We start from the raw sequence: 18,963 nt of genomic DNA on the forward strand, positions 1-18,963 counted from the left end.
AGATTCCTTGTCCAAATCGATTTGATGATATGCAGCAGACATATCTACAACACTGAAAATCATACCTCCACCCATAGCTGTTAACATTTCAGATATATAACCCAAATGTTTCTATTAAGATCGCGCAACTCCACACATAGACGAATTTTGTTTCCACCATCTTTTGTCGCGACTACAATGGGTGCGAGCCACTTAGAAGCTTCTATGGGTTCAATTATGTTCTGCTTTAACAATTTGTTGAGTTCTTCTTGAAGGGGACCTCTCATTAGATAAGGTACATTTCTCACTTTATGAACCACTGGTACTGCATTTTTCTTGAGGATGATCTTATGAGAAAAATTCACAAGTTTTCCCAATTTATCAGAGAAAACATTGGAAAACTTTTCCATAATATCAGTCTCATATCTGTCAACATTAAGAATAGGGAAATATTTAACTGGTTCAGATGCATTAGGATTGAGCATAATCCCCACATTTTTTTGATGGCGCCAACCTAACAAATTGGAACGCTGTTTCATCAGATATATTCGTCCATACACTTTCCGGCCTGAAAAACTTATTGTCATCCATTTAAGTCCCAAAATGTCTATGGTTTTTCCCCTGTAGCCAACAGCTTTAATGTCAGGTGTATCCCAGGAATCTACATCACTCTCATCACCCCAAACTTCAAGATACATGTCTTTGGATAACAATGTATACAAGCTACCCGAATAAACCAACATTCTGATATCTTTAGTATCAAAGTTTATAATGCAGTGTGGCTTTTCAAGTTTATCAGAGCTCTCAGTAGCCACATCAACATTACAAACAGATTTTGGACTATCATCCCTTTGGATTGATAACCCATCAATGCATAACATGAGCTCTTGAATATTTTCACAGGTGTCATCAATTTCATGGACATACTGAGTTTTAGCATTACAAGCTTTAGCAATATGTTCTCCCCTTCCCCTCACTCCCCTTCCCCTAACTCTCCTTCTCTCACTCCCCTTCCCTCACTCCCTCCTCTTCCCTCACTCCCTCACTCCCCTTACCTCACTCCTCTTCCCGCACTCCTTCACTCCCCTCCCCTCACTCTCCTTCCCTCCCTTCCTCACTACCGTTCCCTCACTCCCTCCCTCACTCCCTTCCTCCCCTGCCCTCACTCCCCTTTCCTCACACCCCTTACCTCACTCCCCTCCCCTCAATCTCCTCCCCTCCCTTCCTCACTCCCCTTCCCTCACTCCCCTTCCCTCACTCCCTTCCCTCATTCCCTCCCCTTCCCTCACTCCCTCCCTCCCTCCCTCCCTCCCTCCCTCCCTCCCCTTCCCTCACCCCCTCACTCCCTTCCCTCACTCCCCCTCCCTTACTCCCTCCCTCACTTCCTCCCTCACTCCCCTTCCCTCACTCCCTCCCTCACTCCCCTTCCCTCACTCCCTCCCTCACTCCCCTTCCCTCACCCCCTCCCTCACTCCCTTCCCTCACTCCCTCCCTCCCCTTCTCTCCCTCCCCTTCCCTCACTCCCCGTCCCTCACTCCCTCCCCTTCCCTCACTCCCTTCCCTCACTCCCCTTCCCTCACTCTCTCACTCCCCTCCCCTCACTCTCCTTCCCTCTCTTCCTCACTACCGTTCCCTCACTCCCCTTCCCTCACTCCCTCACTCCCTCCCTCACTACCCTTCCTCCCCTGCCCTCACTCCCCTTCCCTCACACCCCTTCCCTGACTCCCCTCCCCTCAATCTCCTTCCCTCCCTTCCTCACTCCCCTTCCCTCACTCCCCTTCCCTCACTCCCTCCCCTCACTCCCCTTCCCTCACTCCCTCCCTCACTCCCCTTCCCTCACTCCCCTTCCCTCACTCCCCTTCCCTCACTCCCCTTCCCTCACCCCCTCACTCCCTTCCCTGACTCCCCTTCCCTCAATTCTCCCTCACTCCCTTCCCACACTTGCTTCCCACACTCCCTGACTCCCCTTACCTCACTCCCCCCTTACTCCCTCCCTTACCCCCTTCCCTCACCCACCTTCCCTCACTCCCTCCCTCACTCCCCTTCCCTCACTCCCTCTCCCACTCCCCTTCCCTCACCCCCTCCCTCACTCCCTTCCCTCACTCCCCTTCCCTCACTCCCTCCCTCCCCCCTCCCTCACTCCCTTCCCTCACTCCTTCCCTCACTCCACTTCCCTCACTCACTTCCCTCACTCACTTCCCTTACCCCCTTCCCTCACTCCCTCCCTCACTCCCTTCACACACTCCCCTACCCACACTCCCTTCCCTCACTCCCTTCCCTCACTCCCTTCCCTCACTCCCTTCCCTCACTCCCTCCCGTTCCCTCACTCCCACACTCCCTTCCCTCACTCCCCTTCCCTCATTCCCTCCCTTACTCCCTCCCTCACTTCCTCCCTCACTCCCCTTCCCTCACTCCCTCCCTCACTCCCCTTCCCTCACTCCCTCCTTCACTCTCCTTCCTTCACCCCCTACCTCACTCCCTTCCCTCACTCCCTCCCTCCCCTTCTCTCACTCCCCTTCTCTTACTCCCCTTCCCTCACTTCCCTTCCCTCACTCCCTCCCCTTCCCTCACTCCCTTCCCTCACTCCCCTTCCCTCACTCCCTCACTACCGTTCCCTCACTCCCCTTCCCTAACTCCCTCCCTCACTCCCCTTCCTCCCCTGCCCTCACTCCCCTTCCCTCACACCCCTTCCCTCACTCCCCTCCCCTCAATCTCCTTCCCTCCCTTCCTCACTCCCCTTCCCTCACTCCCCTTCCCTCCCTCCCTCCCCTCACTCCCCTTCCCTCACTCCCTCCCTCACTCCCCTTCCCTCACTCCCCTTCCCTCACTCCCCTTCCCTCACTCCCCTTCCCTCACCCCTCACTCCCTTCCCTGACTCCCCTTCCCTCATTTCTCCCTCACTCCCTTCCCACACTTGCTTCCCACACTCCCTGACTCCCCTTACCTCACTCCCCCCTTACTCCCTCCCTTACCCCCTTCCCTCACCCACCTTCCCTCACTCCCTCCCTCACTCTCCTTCCCTCACTCCCTCTCCCACTCCCCTTCCCTCACCCCCTCCCTCACTCCCTTCCCTCACTCCCCTTCCCTCACTCCTTCCCTCACTCCACTTCCCTCACTCACTTCCCTCACTCCCTTCCCTTACCCCCCTTCCCTCACTCCCTCCCTCACTCCCTTCACACACTCCCCTTCCCACACTCCCTTCCCTCACTCCCTTCCCTCACTCCCTTCCCTCACTCCCTCCCGTTCCCTCACTCCCACACTCCCTTCCCTCACTCCCCTTCCCTCACTCCCTCACTCCCCTTTCCTCACTCCCCTCCCCTCACTATCCTTCCCTCCCTTCCTCACTACCCTTCCCTCCCCTTCCCTCACTCCCCTTCTTCCCCTCCCCTCACTCCCCTTCCCTCACTCCCCTTATCACTCCCCTCACTCCCCGTCCCTCCCTTCCTCACTCCCCTTCCCTCCCTTCCTCACTCCCACTCCCTTTCCCTCCCTTCCTCACTCCCCTTCCCTCCCTTCCTCACTCCCCTTCCCTCCCTTCCTTACTCCCCTTCCCTCCCTTCCTCGCACCCATTCCCTCACTCCCCTTCCCTCCCTTCCCTTCCCTCACTCCCTCCCTCACTCCCCTTCCCTCACCCCCTCCCACACCACCTCCCTCACTCCCTCCCCTTCCCTCACTCCCTTCCCTCACTCCCTTCCCTCACTCACCTTCCCTCACTCACCTTCCCTCACTCACCTTCCCTCACTCGACCTTCCCTCACTCCCTCCCTCACTCCCTTCCCACACTCCCTCACTCTCCTTCCCTCATTCCCTCCTTCACCCCCTTCCCTCACTCACCTTCCCTCACTCCTTCCCCCACTCCCCTTTCCTCTCTCCCCTTACTTCACTCACCTTCCCTCACTCACCTTCCCTCACTCCCTCACTCCCCTTCCCTCACTCCCTTTCCCACACTCCCTTCCCACACTCCCTCACTCCCCTTTCCTCACTCCCTCCCTCACCCCTCCCTCACTCCCTTCCCTCACTCCCTCCCTCCCCTTCCCTCACTCCCTCCCGCACTCCGTCACTCCCTCACCCTTCCCTTACTCCCTCACTCCCCTTCCCTCACTCCCTCTTTCACCCCCTCCCTCACTCCCTTCCCTCACTCCATTTCCCTCACTTGCTCTCCCTCGCTCTGTCTCCCTCTGTTGCCCTCCTCCCTCCATCGCCCTCCTCCCTCTGTTTGTCTCCCTTTCTCTGTCTCCATTTCTCGGTCTCCCTTTCCCTCCCTCTCCCTCTGTCTCTGTCTTCTCTCCCTTTCCCTCCCTCTGTCCCTCTACCTCCCTCTGTCACCTCACCCTGCCTATGTGTCACCGGGCTGAGACAGCTTCCCCAGCCAGCTTCCCCAGCACGCACAGACACACATCCCCCACCTGAGCACTTCACAGTTCTTAAAAAGACCATTTGCATGTGAATGGGGCTTTGCTCTATTTCACCTCCTCTTAGCGCCCCTGCAGCTCCACTCTGGCCTAGCTGGAATGAATTGCCCGGCCCCCGCAGAGCAGCAGAGTGTTTGCAGACACTCTTTGAAAACACAGGTACGATGTCTCATGGTCCGCGGGCCGCCACGGAAGGCTTGCCGGGCCGCTGCCGGCCCGTGGGCTGTACTATGAGTACCCGTGCTCTAGACCCTTAGCTATTTTTATAGCTTTTTCTAAGGTAGAGTCTTTAATGAGCAGTTTCTCTCGTACCCTTTTATTGTTAGTACACCTAACAATTTGATCACGTATAAGTTAGTCTCCTAGATTCTCAAACTGGCAAGTTAAGGGCAGCCCCCTTAACGCAGCTACGTAGGTTGCAATATCTTCATCATTCTTTTGAACACGGCAAAAAAACTTGTGCATTTCTAATACTGTATTAATGTTGGCAATAAATCTTTTCTCTAACATTTGCATGCTCATATCATAAACATTGGTTGGTTGCCCATTTCCCTCACTCCCTCCCTCACCCCCTCCCTCACTCCCTTCCCTCACTCACCTTCCCTCACTCACCTTCCCTCACTCACCTTCCCTCAGTCCCTCCCCCACTCCCCTTCCCTCACTCCCCTTACTTCACTCACCTTCCCTCACTCACCTTCCCTCACTCCCTCACTCCCCTTCCCTCACTCCCCTTCCCTCACTCCCCTTCCGGAGCCGCATCGCATCGTTGCCATTGCCGTTTTTGCAGAGGAGCAGAGAAGGAGAGACTACATCTCCCAAGGGGCACGCTGACCAAGCCCACACCTGGAAGCACTCACGGGCTGACCGGCGCCTACTTAACACATCATCACTTACGCGGCGCGGACGCACGCCGGGCAAAGCCTGGGCCAAGGGCGGGCCCGTTTTAGCCCGTTCAAGGCCGTTGGAGACCGGACCGGGCCACCCCTCTTACTTGCATTCCTCGTACATCCATGACACCGAATTGAACTGTAAGTACCAACTGGGTCGCCTGAAATACTTGCAAGATGTCTGTACGTGTATGTAACAGAAGTAACGGTGTGAACCAGAGTGGGTCCTTATCTGGGATACTTGATAATTTTATCACTCGGACAAATTCAGATATAGATCAAGCAATCATTCTTATGGAGCGAAGGGTCTCACAAGATATTGCCCTTGCAAAGAGATCATCTATGGGACACTTTGCTAATGCCCGTACTCCAGAGCTATCTCTACGAAAGAATATTATAGACGTACCTGTGACAGTTCATAATCCTCCTTCTACGCCGGTCCAGGACACTATTTCTATAGCTGACCAGCTTCAAATATCTACGTCTACTCAAGCAATTATATTGTCTAATTACAATTCCCCAGAAAGACCAAACACTAGACAGATGCGAGGCAAGTTACAGGGAGCTATACTGAAGAGGAAGCGGGGGGGCTAATGAACTCGGAGGAGGCCCAAAATCCCCAAACAAGCCAATAATAGCAATTCATTATCAACGGATGTGAGAAATGTGTCTGTGTTCCAATCCGGGTCATCTGGGCCTTCATTGCAGCCTGCATTGACCTCCGCCGCATCTAAACCTGCTGCCACAGTTATGGTATTGGAGGACCTTGTTCTCGATAAACTTGGCTTTTTATTGAAGTCCTCTTTCAAATCCTTTGAAGAGAGGCTTCTACAAATTGAACTACGTTTAGCCAAGATTGAGGATGTGACATTGAACATTGCGGCGAACACCAGGCTACCTGAGACGCGCCCGGATATTGGTCAATAGAATCCCGTTCAGGGGTGGGGGGTGTTGAATGTTATGCCTCCATCCATAGCACCATCTTCTTCAGGGGGAAATATAGCTAAACCACCAGCTTCTGTGTTATTACCCGCTGTTACAACTATCGAGGATGTTGCTGTTAAATCTATTGTTAAGTCTACTGAAACTTCCTTGGGCGTACCTGACTCTGATACATTTAGGAAGGTGAGAGTTGACTTACCCCCAGAATCAAGTCCGTACACCGTTGTTTTAACAGGGGTACCTGAGTTGAGCAACCCCAATAAGGAATCTTATATGTCCCTAAAAAATAAGGCATCTGACTGGTTGAATAGAAATAGACCACTCCCTTATAATGTCACTTGCGAAATTATTATGGTACGTAGGGTGCCCTGGGTTGGGCATACGCCTAAAAACATACAAGGCGATTGTGTGCTCTTAAACTTCAGTGACCCTCGAATCGTGGGTCACATCTGTAAAGGGGTATCTTCCAGTAACGGGTTGTCGATTCAACCTCTTCCTTTATCTTATTTTTACCCTCCATCTTACAACTTAGACACAGAAGGGGACTGGACTCTAGTAAGGCATCGGGGCTGAGGTAGGTGGGCGGGTGATTGGCATGAGCACCCACGTAGTTTCAGTTAAATACCTACACAAAACAGGTACAGCGGACTAGAGATGGTTGATTGACTCTTTCCCCCTGGTGATATCCACCCCCGAGTCTACGACAATGGGAGTAGAGTACCTCCTGAGAGAGCGACTGAGGCCGGAAGTGTTCGAACATCATGTGTCCCCATTTTAAATGCAAGGGATAGTAATGAAGTTAATAATATCCGCTGTTCTGGAAGTACAATGGGAGCTCAAGTCCCGCCCCTAGTAGAACCCAAAGCTTTGGATTATAATGTAATTTCCTGGAACATTGCGGGGTTAGCTGGAAAAGTAAAGGATCCGACCTGGATGGTTTTTATAAGATCCTTTTCGGTGATATGTCTGCAAGAGACCTGGCTGGTAGAGAGTGACATATTCATAGAAGGCTATAAAAGTTTTTTTGTACCAGCAGAGCCGTCACTAAGTGGCAGAGCTAAAGGGGGATTGGCTGTGTACATTGACTTAGCATTGTCCTGCATCGTCAAAACAACATCTACTTGTAATGCTGACATCCAAGTATTGACGGTTAAAAGAGGGAAGGAAACGTTATCCCTAATTACCTTCTACAATGCAGTAAACACAAAGGGGGACTGTAGACTTGTTGATCTGGGTAACATTGTTAGGCCCCACTGTGAGAGCCTTTCCCATCGAATCCTCATTACAGGAGATTTTAATGTATGCCCTTGTGGGAACCCAAAGAATACTGTAATTGGTTCACTGGGCTGTCATAGGATGAGGGGTCTACATTTTGAACATACTTGTCGGGGTGATCTGCTGAATCAGCTTACAAATGAATTTGATTTAATCCCTGCCATGTCTCTGGTGGATGATCGTAGCTTTCAATTAGTACCTACATATAAGGGCTATACAGGGGGTTCCTCTATTGATCATATTCTTCTATCTAGTGGCCCTTGTACATCTATATTAGGCTTTGAAATTATGGAGAATCAACACAGTGATCATAACCCAGTTTGTATTCTATTGGGTGGTAACCTTCTAAAATTACGGGAAAGAATACAAGATGGTGGCGCTCTCAAATGCACGGATGGAAGGCGACACCTAAAGTGGGCTAAGGTAAACTCGGGTCAACTATATGACAAGATCAATAATTCTTGTGTAACCGAGTTATCACTGTGTGTGTCCCAAGTATCTTCGCCCCCAGATATTCTTAAAGCTTTTGATGGTATCGTATCCAAAATAGGGAAAATGTTAACTGTACCATCCTCGGGTCCTGCTTGTAGTGACCCTAAATGGTTTGACCACTCCTGCTCCATGGCATGCCGTGAATTAAAGGCGGCATTGAAGATCAGCCCTAGGGAGCCGATACAGATCAGGGCATTACGTCTTTTATATAAAAAAGCTCTGGCTAAGCGTAAGACAGAAGTGAAAGACAATATTTGGCAAGATCTGGTAGACTCAGAATTCTTGGAAATAGCGAGAAATTCTGGGGTATTAGTAACAAACCGACCAGGTGATACATCAGTCCATGTAAGAAGGAAATCCAATGCCCAGAACAAATATAGAAGTAGAATTTCCTCTAGTTAATCGATAATTATTTTAGAATAGTAGTAGAATAAAAGAAATGGATATCCATACCAGTAGCAAAGCATCTCGCAATATCCTTGAAATTCTTGAAAATTTGAAATTTATACCAAATCCAGGTATCATCCAGGGGTGGAGGTTCTTTATGTCTGTCCCCTGCACAGACTATGACCCTCGTCGCCAATGTAACGATGTCTCCAACACAGGAAATAAGTTGGTACTCTTTATTCATAGTACAAAGATAAAAAGACCTCCAGCTACATCTCCAACTCCAATGTCTCATCTGCTCCACTTCAAAGAACAACATTCTATTAACCTAGCAACAGCTTAACATTATACTATGAGTAAATCCCCACAGATAGCTTTAAACAAACCTATTACATTGGGTTTTGAGAAATGATTACTGAAATCATTGTAGAAATCATAAGGTTTTTAAGGTTGGGCATAAAGAGAGTTGTTGGGGAAGCCTATTGGATGAAATAGAATAAAAAAATATAAAAAGGTTCTGGAAGTTAGTCCAAGAAGGCTCTGGTAAAATACAGGGGAACTAGAATTGTGTGGTGACAGAAGATGCTTGAGAAACATATTTGGGAGAAATATATGGGAAAGGGGCATACCGAGAGAAACAGAAATACACACTCTGGGCAGGGGTTGAGGATGATATTAGGTCTCTCTTTATGCCAAGTACCATAAGAGGAATTATAGCAAATGTAATTCTGACCTGAGCAGCTGATCCAGACAACCTCCCAGTGGTGATTATAAAGGGCCAGCACGATTGGTGGGCAATATTTCTCTCCCAAATATTTGTTGGCATAATTGACTGGCAGATGCTCTAATATTGGAGAGTGTTAATTATTTGACCCATCCATAAACGGAGAGATAGCAAGGTACTGATGAACTATAGGTTAATCAACCTACAATATGTGGGAGGAAAGGTCTTCACAAAAATATTATTGGAAAGACTTAAGGAATAGGCTGAAGGAAATCAGATTGTGCATCCAAACAGGGGGATTTTAATGAGGGCTACTTCACGGTCAATCACTGTTTCTCTCTTCGATCAATTTTGCGAAAATCGGTAGAGCAGGGAGGTAGGGAGACTGTCCTGCTGCTTCGTCAACTTCTGGGTGGCATTTGTTCTGGTGGACCAAAATCGATTGTTGGAGACACTGACCAGGCGGAACATTCTTAAGGATCTCCTGGCCATAATACAAGAGCTACATAGCTATAAATTGATCTCAGGTCATCTTGAATACAGAGGAGACCTTGTTGTGGAAGATTTCAATTAGAAATGGGTTAAGAAAAGGGTGCGTCCTGGCCCCCTTACTTTTTTCCTTATTTCCATCTGACCTTCCAACTGCTTTGGGTGCCAGCCCTGAGTTAGTTAGGAAACACATTGCTTGCTTACTCAATGCAGACGATCTAGTAATCTTGGATCAAACAGAGCTAGTTCTGCAAAAGAAGTTGAACGTGTTCAGTGAATACTGCAGCTACAAAAAACTTGTAGTAAATTTGAAAAAAATAAATGGCCTGAGCATTGGTAAAATGATGACAAAATGTAGCTGGCTCTTGGGCCCTACAAAGCCAGAAATGGTAACCTAATACAAGTATTTAGGGGTGTGGTTCGAGAAATCCCTAAAATGGAATACCCACTTGGACGCACTGAGAGTTCTGGCCCTGACATCAGTTAGTGGTCTGAAAAAATGTAATAGAGACTACTGAGAAATGTCAGATAAACCTGTTTTGAAAGTGTATAAGGCCATGATACACCTCAGTTCCAATATCAGCCGAAATGGTGTACGTAAGCGGTAATAGTGGGAGGGACATTGAAGATGGGAAATGTTTAAAACACTTACTGTCCTCTATGATGCAGGCGGTAAGAATCGTATCATGGGATATAATAGCATTTATGGCACTAGTAAGATTCTGGCAGCGCGTGGGCTGCGGGAAAGAACAAAAAATAATATAGGTGTGCAAAAGTGAAATACTTCAGAGCAAATTGAAGTGGGCAAAGGGAGTTAGGGAAATTGCAGCTAAGGCTTGCAGGGACATGAGAGTTAATTTGTGCCCCCAGAATCTACAAATTGAGATTGCTAAAAGGAAACTTAGGGCATTAGGGAAAGAAATATCTCGAGACCATAATAAACAGGATCTGGAGGGGAAAATATGTGTGTTTTATGATTAACTTGTGGCAAAATGAACAGCAGTTCCGGTAAATTAATGCAATACCCAATCATTGGCTTAGACATTAACTACTGAGGTTAAGGATCGGAATAAACCTCTGCTATGCCAATGACGGGATAAACGGGGCAATGAAGGATTCTGAAGTGAATTGTACCTGTAATTTAGGCAAAAAATGCAATACTTTGCACATCTTATTAGATCGTTTACATGTCCTCGCTGTATGGAAAATGATTTTACACCCAATTTTCTTAAAAGATGGCATTGGAAATTGTGCACAAGCTGTAGACTTGTTAATTGAAATATGCTTTCTGGATATAGCATGTTCCATCAAGAGGTTTATGCTTAAAATTAAAAGAGTTTTTAAAAGTATATAGAATTTTAGCTTTTAGATATTTTATGATGAAAGGTATGATCTTGAGGAATCTTGCATTTTACGGAATTTTATGCAAGGTTTTATCTTTAAAATAAAAAGGTTTTTTAATAAATGGTATTTATGGAAAGTTGAGAAGTTTTATGTTTTGAGGGACCAATGGTCTATTAAGCATTCTTTTTGACTTGACATGATTTAGAAATCATTATTTCCTTTCCATTATGGTGCATCAAAAAGTTTCCTTCAAACAACTAACATCAAAAAGTCAACACTATTAATTACTTAGCAACAGAACTTATTTCACTGCCCTGATCATTACAACATGAGGAACCCACACATAAAGTTGTGACAACCCTGGTCATATAAACTTCAAGTCCTTATTCTCACAAACGACAGATAGAATGCCACCAGCTGGCACTTGAAGAGGCTTTGTGAAGGAATACTAGAGTACAACCACACTTCTACATAAATAAAGAAATAAAGAAAAATCCTGGTAATAAAATATTGAAATATTTTCAAGTGAGTACATTCGGTGATACAAGTCAGGGCAGTATTACAAGCTTGCTAACTATTGCTTTAATAGTGAATTTGGATAAACTGAAAAGCAAGATATGGAATAATTCACCATCAACTACATATAAGGTGCCCTGATGCCACAAAACACTAATGGTTTTTTAAAGCGGAGTGGTGTGGCTCACTGGTTAGAGGCGGCAGACCCGAGAGCAGAGAACGGCCTGGGACCAGGGTTCCATTCCTGATGCGGCAGGGTCTTGGACCAGGATCAGCAGACTCGATAATTCTTGCCTCGGTGCCTACTCTAACCAGGGATCACACTCGGCAACTCTGGGCATTAAGCTTGCCTCATCTCCACAACGGCCCCTCACAAACGCCGGGGATGCCTGGCTTCACCTTGGAGACTCCCAGGAGGGACTATCTCACAGGGAAAGCCAGGACGGGTTCCCCAGCGGTCTATAGCGCTACGAGGCCTGCGGTGCGGGTAGCAGTGCGCTTTACAAGACACACACAATTAAAGCACTAAATCATTGAACTGGCAAAAGGCGTTTGTGAACAACAGTAATGATGCAAGATGGACAAAGATGTTACTATCAGATGATATTTTAATTTGATCCTAGACTAATTCTGCCAATAGTGATATCTTCCTGCTGGTACGAACAAGTAGTGCTCAATATGAGATGTGGGTGAAGTTGGGGCCCACTGCGTCATATTTTTGGGGAGCAACACTTATTTTTCCTCATAAGTCTTTGACCCAGAGCAAGAGAGAGAAAGACAAAAAACAGACCTGGAGGAGAGGAAGGAGGAAGATAGAGATGGAATAAACGAAAAAATCTTTATTTCGATCACATGATCATAAAAGATATACATAACATCATAAAACAATTCATTTACAAATTAAGAACGCATTAAATAAGAACAGTGATCGTGGTTAATTAATATAATTGAGGTGTGCCAAAAATCAAGTCTATACTGAGTCACCAAGTCTCTTAATATAGCGTTTGCGGGCATACCACATTGACGTTAAAAATTTGGATAGTGCAAAAACCAGAATTGGGGCCAGATCAGTCTTTAGACATCTATAGGCAGGCAGAAAAGTTCTGAATCCCATGTTTTTAAGTAAAGGAACGAGCCAGTACTTCCTACTCCTCTTATAGGCTGGACAAAAGAAGATCACATGTGCATCGTTCTCTTTTACATGGGCACAAGCGGGACAGTTTTCTATAGAAGGGTGGGAGGACCATGTTGCTGTGAAAGATGCCAAGGGGAGGGTCCCATATCTCCATTGAAGGAATAATTTCCTGGTTATTGCCGGGGTCATGGCATCTAGGACACTTTCCAGTTGATAAGAGTCTTTAATTTTTATGAACTGATCGGTTAGGGATCCATCTCGGATGCCATTGACGGATTGTAGCAGCATATGATCATAATATGCTCTCGATAGTACTTTTCTGGAGGTCCTAGTACTTGTGTTTGCTGGATCTGACCAGAGTTCAGGGAATCCAATTACCTCAAAAGTTCTCTTAATGTATTTTAGCCACGGTATTCTGGTGGCATTCGGCAACATTGAGAATTCCTGTAGCTCTGCTCTATAAGTACTGAGATCTGGGCTGCTCCATAGGCGTCTCCAGAATGCAAGCGGTTTGAGCCCCAGCTCCTCAGTTATAGGCCGGAGGCCCAGATCCAGCCTTAGAGGGAGAATTGGAGTGCTCAGTGGAAGAGCGGTCATCTGCCTCAGGAACTTGTTCTCAGTAGTGAGTAGTTTTGGTGATGGGATATGGCCCCACAGTTCGCCCCCATAAGTGACACCTCCCCGAGCCTGTGCCTTGTAAATTTGAATGACGGGGGTGAGTGGCCGGTAGGGTGATTTATTCGCTAATCTCATTATGCCACCCGCCAACTGTGCCAGTTTAATGTTAGCTTTTAACTGATGGGGTAACCACGTTAATTTTTCATTGAGCGTAATCCCCAGGTATTTAATGGTATGGACCCGTTCCAATTGGACTGTACCTAGGGTGGGTGGTGGGCGGTTAAGGGGTTTGGGATTGAGAATCATGAATGTGGTTTTCTGCGGGTTGATTTCGAGTCCCCTATCAGTGCAGAACTCCAGAAAACCGTTCAAGACTCGTTGTATGCCCATCGGGGATTTAGACAGCAGCAGGGTGTCGTCTGCAAACATAATTGCAGGCACCCTGCTGCCAGTCATTTTTGGAGCATCAATGTTGGGGATCCTATCCAAATGAGCGATTACCCCGTTCACAAAGAGGCAGAACAGGGTCGGTGCGAGCACGCAACCCTGCCTTACCCCTCTGCAAACGGGGAACCTTCCTGTTAATTTACCACCTCTACCGCACCTAACCCACGCGTAGTTGTTGAGGTGTAGTCTCATGAGGATTGCCAAAATGTCTCCCGGGACATTCATCTCCTCCATAACCTGCCATAGTTTCGCTCTTGGAACCAAATCGAAGGCGGCACGTAAGTCCACAAAAACTGTGTACAAAGTGCCGCCCTCGATTAGTGCTGTTTTCCAATATAACAGGTTCAACCTGAAAATTTGATCGGTTGTGGACACCCCTTGCCTAAATCCCGCCTGGTAAGGAGTCAAAATCTCCATCTCTTCAATCCAGTTCTGTAGCCTATCTAAGATCAGTCTCCCAAAGAGCTTTTGGGATACGTCAATAAGACTGATCGGACGATAATTGGTTGGGAGCAGAGGGGATCCCTTCTTCAAGATAGGAACCACCTCTGCCCCCAGCCAAGTATCGGGGACCTCCATCCCCCCCAAGACAGCATTGAATATGAGCATAAGGTAAGGGGCCCATATCCCAGGTTCTTGCTTGAATAGATCGCCAGGTATCCCGTCAAGGCCTGGGGCTTTCCCTGTTGTTAACCCAGCTATAGCTACCCTCACCTCTTTTTCTGTGAAAGGTTCCCCTTTGGAATCTGGTACTATCCTGTTGGGTAATCTGGTGAGTGCCCCCTCCTCTATTGAGTACACTGACTGGAAGTGGTTCTGCCATGTACTGGGAGCTATATTCGGTTCGATAGCAGAGGATAAATCCTCTGTTCCATTTGCCACTATTCGCCAGAATTTACAGGAGTCTCTGATGGTAAGTGATCTTGCTAGTTCTTCCCAGTATTGTTGGTCCCACTCGGCCCTGGCATTCACCAGGAGTTTCCTGTAGGCCCTTCTCCAGGATTGGATTTCCTCCCTGGGTTTATGCTCCTTTGTTGCTAAAAGCAATTTAGTTTTTGCGTCCCTGCATGTAGCATTGTACCATGACCTCTTAGTTGTTGGGCCGGTTTTTCCTTCTTGTTTGGAAAAAAGGTCCAGCTCCAAGGTACTAATTAAATCTACATGAATCTGAGCCAACATTTCCTTGTTACCCTCTTCTTCGATTTTCGCCCCAGTGTAGAATGCGCTCTCTAAGAGTGGGGTGATTCTGGCATACAATTTTGGTAGCTTATTGCTGCTAGTGGCCAGTTTCTCCCACCTTCCTCTTCTCCGGTTATTTACCAAGCGCAGGCCTGACTTATTGTTACTAGGAGCGGGGGCTATATCCTCTTTTGCTGGCAGGGCATATTCAAGCTCTAAGGCGTTGTGGTCACTATCCCATCTCTCGGTAACCTTAAAATCAATGATTTGAGACCACAACGGTAATTTGACAAGAATATAGTCAAGTCGCGATTCACTGCCTGGTTTATTGTAGGTATGTTTGCTGGGCATGTCTGATTTGCAACGCCCATTGCAGGCCCTTAAACCCTGGTTTAGAATAAGGGCGGTTATCTGCAATGCGAGAGGGGTCCAAGCTCTGGGTGGGGGCGCCACCGTGGTCGGGATTAGCCATCGTGAGTCTTCTTCAAAGGAGGATCCATCACGAAGGCCTGGTAATGGTTCAAAGTGCGAGTTTAAGTCAGCACCCACTATACAGTGGAGTTCCCCTGGGATACTAGCTAGGAAAGCCGAGAGCTCCTCTATAGTAGTAGATTCTTGTGATGTGGGTACAGGCCTCGAATACACATTGGCTACCACCAATTTCGTGGAATTGGGCCACTCAAGGAGGACAGCCAAGATGTCCTCAGAACCTGTCGCCATACATCTGGCCTGGCAGCCCCGGTCTGAAGCTACCCAAGTCGCCAGCCCTCCTGACGGTCTACCCCGTCCCCCCCACTTGGCTGGTTTAGAGAATACTGCATAACCTTGTGGTATGAGTTCTTCTCTAGCCCAGGTTTCCTGGAAGAGACATAATTTGAGATGTGGGTGAAGTTGGGGCCCACTGCGTCATACTTTTGGGGAGCAACACTTATTTTTCCTCATAAGTCTTTGACCCAGAGCAAGAGAGAGAAAGACAAAAAACAGAACTGGAGGAGAGGAAGGAGGAAGATAGAGATGGAATAAACAGAAACAAAGAAAGAAACCAGGGATGTAAAAGAACATGCAAGAGTTAGATAAAAGGGCAAAGAGTGTGGGCGGCTCTTTCATCCTCCACCCCAGAGGGTGGAATGAACTCTTTGCCTCTGTGGAATTCGGCACCCCAGACATTTGATAGCACCAGCTGGGAGTATCTGAACAACGCACTGGGCTCCAGCACTCATTATTGTACAAAATCAGCACTTTGTACAATTATCCTGATTGAATGCTTTGAGGCTACACATACAGAGCTTTTAAACCTTTTACATGCGACGAACACCTTCATTTCTAACGTAAAGGGAATAATTAAACAGTAAAATAGGACGCCTAGTAGCGAAGTAGAACATGTATATATTTAGATGCGATGCCAGCAGCATAATATTTCTAATTCAAATACCCTGAAATAACCCGTTTTATTTTCCTGTAGTGTAAATCTACCATGAACTGCTGCCAGTGGCATATGTTCTCTTCTGCTTAAGATTCATCTGTGTTTGGCATGAAAAAAGTTTACAGAGCATTCCGGCAATGCAGAATGCACCGATTAGCGGAAGCAACTGCAACAAAGCAGAAAAGGGAATAGTTAACCTTTTCCAAATGTAATGTTGTATTTTGAATGTTTGTATTAAGAAAAAAAAAATAGTTTCGTTTTTTCTTTTTCAAATATGAGGGCTCCTTTAAGGAATAGTCACATACTTTAGCTGAACTACAGGAGGCTATCAAGACAGAACACATTATAATCCATGCTCTGGCGCCAACACCTTCTACCCAAAGGATAGCTGGAATTTGTTAGGTGTCTCGGCTGATTTGCTCCATTCTCCTTCTCGTTCTAGGCCTGATTAACAAAACTCATGCTTAGGCCCACATTCACAAAATGTATTTCAATGAATAGGTGTAACCTGGTACTAGAAAAACAGAAATAAATCGGTACTAACAAGATGAGAGATGGAGCAGTTGTTCACAAGAAGGTGTAGCGAGGACGTGTCCTCTTCTGTGCCAGTGCCTAAAAACTGCTGGGTAATACACCACCCTGAATGGAGTCCACCATGTTATTGCCTCAGGACTGCGTTCAACTACAACTAATGTCCTATCACAGCAATTCTGCCTATACTCAAGTACCCTAAATTGTTCACTCTTGAGATTTGCATCCATATTCTCCTCATCTTTCTGAGCCTCATGACGACAGACATGTAATGGCTCCCAAAACAGAGCAGAATCGAAGGTGGAATAAGGAAGGACGAAGCTTTCGCTCCATCGCTGCCTCCATACAAAAAAAACCCAAAACAATGCACTGCTGAGGCTAAAGCTCTGCCGTAAGCTCTTGCTGTGACCCCCTGAGACCTCCAGTGATCCCACGTCTTTCAATCACCGCAGCTTGAGGTTTGTCTGGATTTCGGGACTGTGGGGTCTGTCAGCTTGACTTGAGCTCAGGGGGAGGAGAGGTGAAACAGAGGCATCATGAGCGAGCAAGCAAGTGAGCAAGAAGCAAGAAGCTAGGAACTGAGGAGCCAGAGTGCAAAGTGGGAAAAGGCTCCGCTCTGCAGTTCTAACAGGTCCTGACACTGGCATTGATGTCCTTGCCCACCTCAGCTGTTCTATCCTCCAGGGCATAACTGAACGTGCCAGTATGAGGCGGTCACTGCAGGTACCTGAGTAGGAGGGCATTGGCAAGCATGGCTGCCTTTAGTACGGCGGCTGCAGTGAGAGTGGCCCAGGCGGCATTGCGGAGGCGGCCTGATTAGATCAGATTCAGCCTGCGATCCGGCCCTCAGAGCCCCACTTACCCCACCACAGTCTTACTTCTGTTCTGGTACGCTGCCTTTCTGACCATCAGCCCATCAGCCCATCAGCCCAGCCTTGCCCTGCCCTGCCCATCGTCCCGGTGCTTGGAGCTATTGGAGTTACGGCTGGAGTCTGGGGGCTGAGCGACTTCCCTGCAGCAAGGGTTGTGGTGAGGCCCGCTGCAGAGGAGAGGCTGCGCCAGTACAGGGGTGACTCCTGCTGACTCTATAAACAACCATTTACAATCCTCCGGCAGCCGCATAGGGGTGACTTTCCTCCAACGCCACTCACACACCACCTACCCCCGCACAAACAAGCCTGGTATGGGTGAGGAGGTGTTAGCACCAAAAAGTCAACCATGCGTTCTGGCAGGATGAGGAAGACACCTGGAGAGAAGGCTGTTGCCCTTAAGGGACTCCCTAAAAGGAAAAAAGTGGGGAAAACAATAAATGTAATCAAGGCAAGTTAGACTCTAAAGAGCCTGTTAATCTCGCCAATAGCCTCCTTGTTTGAAAAAGTCAAGTCAAACAAAAAAATTACACAGAATTCGAGATTTCAATTTTTAAAGGATCCCGGATCATCTCTTTGTGCAACTCCTGGGGAAATATCGGGTCTGATGACCCCGCTGGCACCCTTAAAACACCCATTGGGGACAGACCCAAAGGGGGAAGATGAACTTCAAACAATTACTCTGGAGAAACCTAAACCAACATTTATTGAGAATTGTAATCCACTCACAAGGAGTGAACAATTAGAAGAACAAGATAAAAGTAATCCAACTAGGGGAATGCTAATACAAAATACCATTACAACAACAGCGACAGTACATATGGCATCAAAAGATACTAATACTAAAACAGAGCAGCAAGAGCTACCACTCGCCCCTAGTATAACTAAGGGAGAAAGTACACCAGGTAGTCTGGTTATAATCCAAAAGACTTCAAAAGACTCAAGATCTTAAAATCACAACGAGTCTCACTTCCCAAGCTACTAAGCATGATCAAACAATTAGCTCACAATCTCTACACTCAAGTACTGACGATCTCGCATACCCATGGCTAAACTCATGTTTATCCCTTGCTAACATGGATGAGCCTCAGGCAAACAAATCCTCAGTCGACACAGAGGAGACAATTGAGGAGGCCCAAGGAAGTGAAGAAGTGCAGAATACATTACTTAGTACTTTTCACAGCGGTGGTCAATGCAGGATAACAGATGCCAGAGACAATTCTTCACCAAAACAAATAGAGAGAACTTGCAGAACTCCCAAAACAGGGGCAAACGTCAACATTAGCAATACTGTTGGGCAAACCAAATTCATTA

General features: G+C 47.4%; 1 protein-coding gene across 2 annotated transcripts in view; it reads right to left on the bottom strand.

Annotated features, from left to right (window-relative positions):
• Positions 1-18,963, bottom strand: part of NEBL (nebulette) — an 874,906-nt gene that overhangs the window by 427,513 nt on the left and 428,430 nt on the right. The gene's annotated exons all lie outside the window — the stretch shown is intronic.

The sequence above is a fragment of the Lissotriton helveticus genome, chromosome 10 (genome assembly GCF_964261635.1).
Source record: "Lissotriton helveticus chromosome 10, aLisHel1.1, whole genome shotgun sequence".
Lineage (NCBI taxonomy): Eukaryota > Metazoa > Chordata > Amphibia > Caudata > Salamandridae > Lissotriton > Lissotriton helveticus.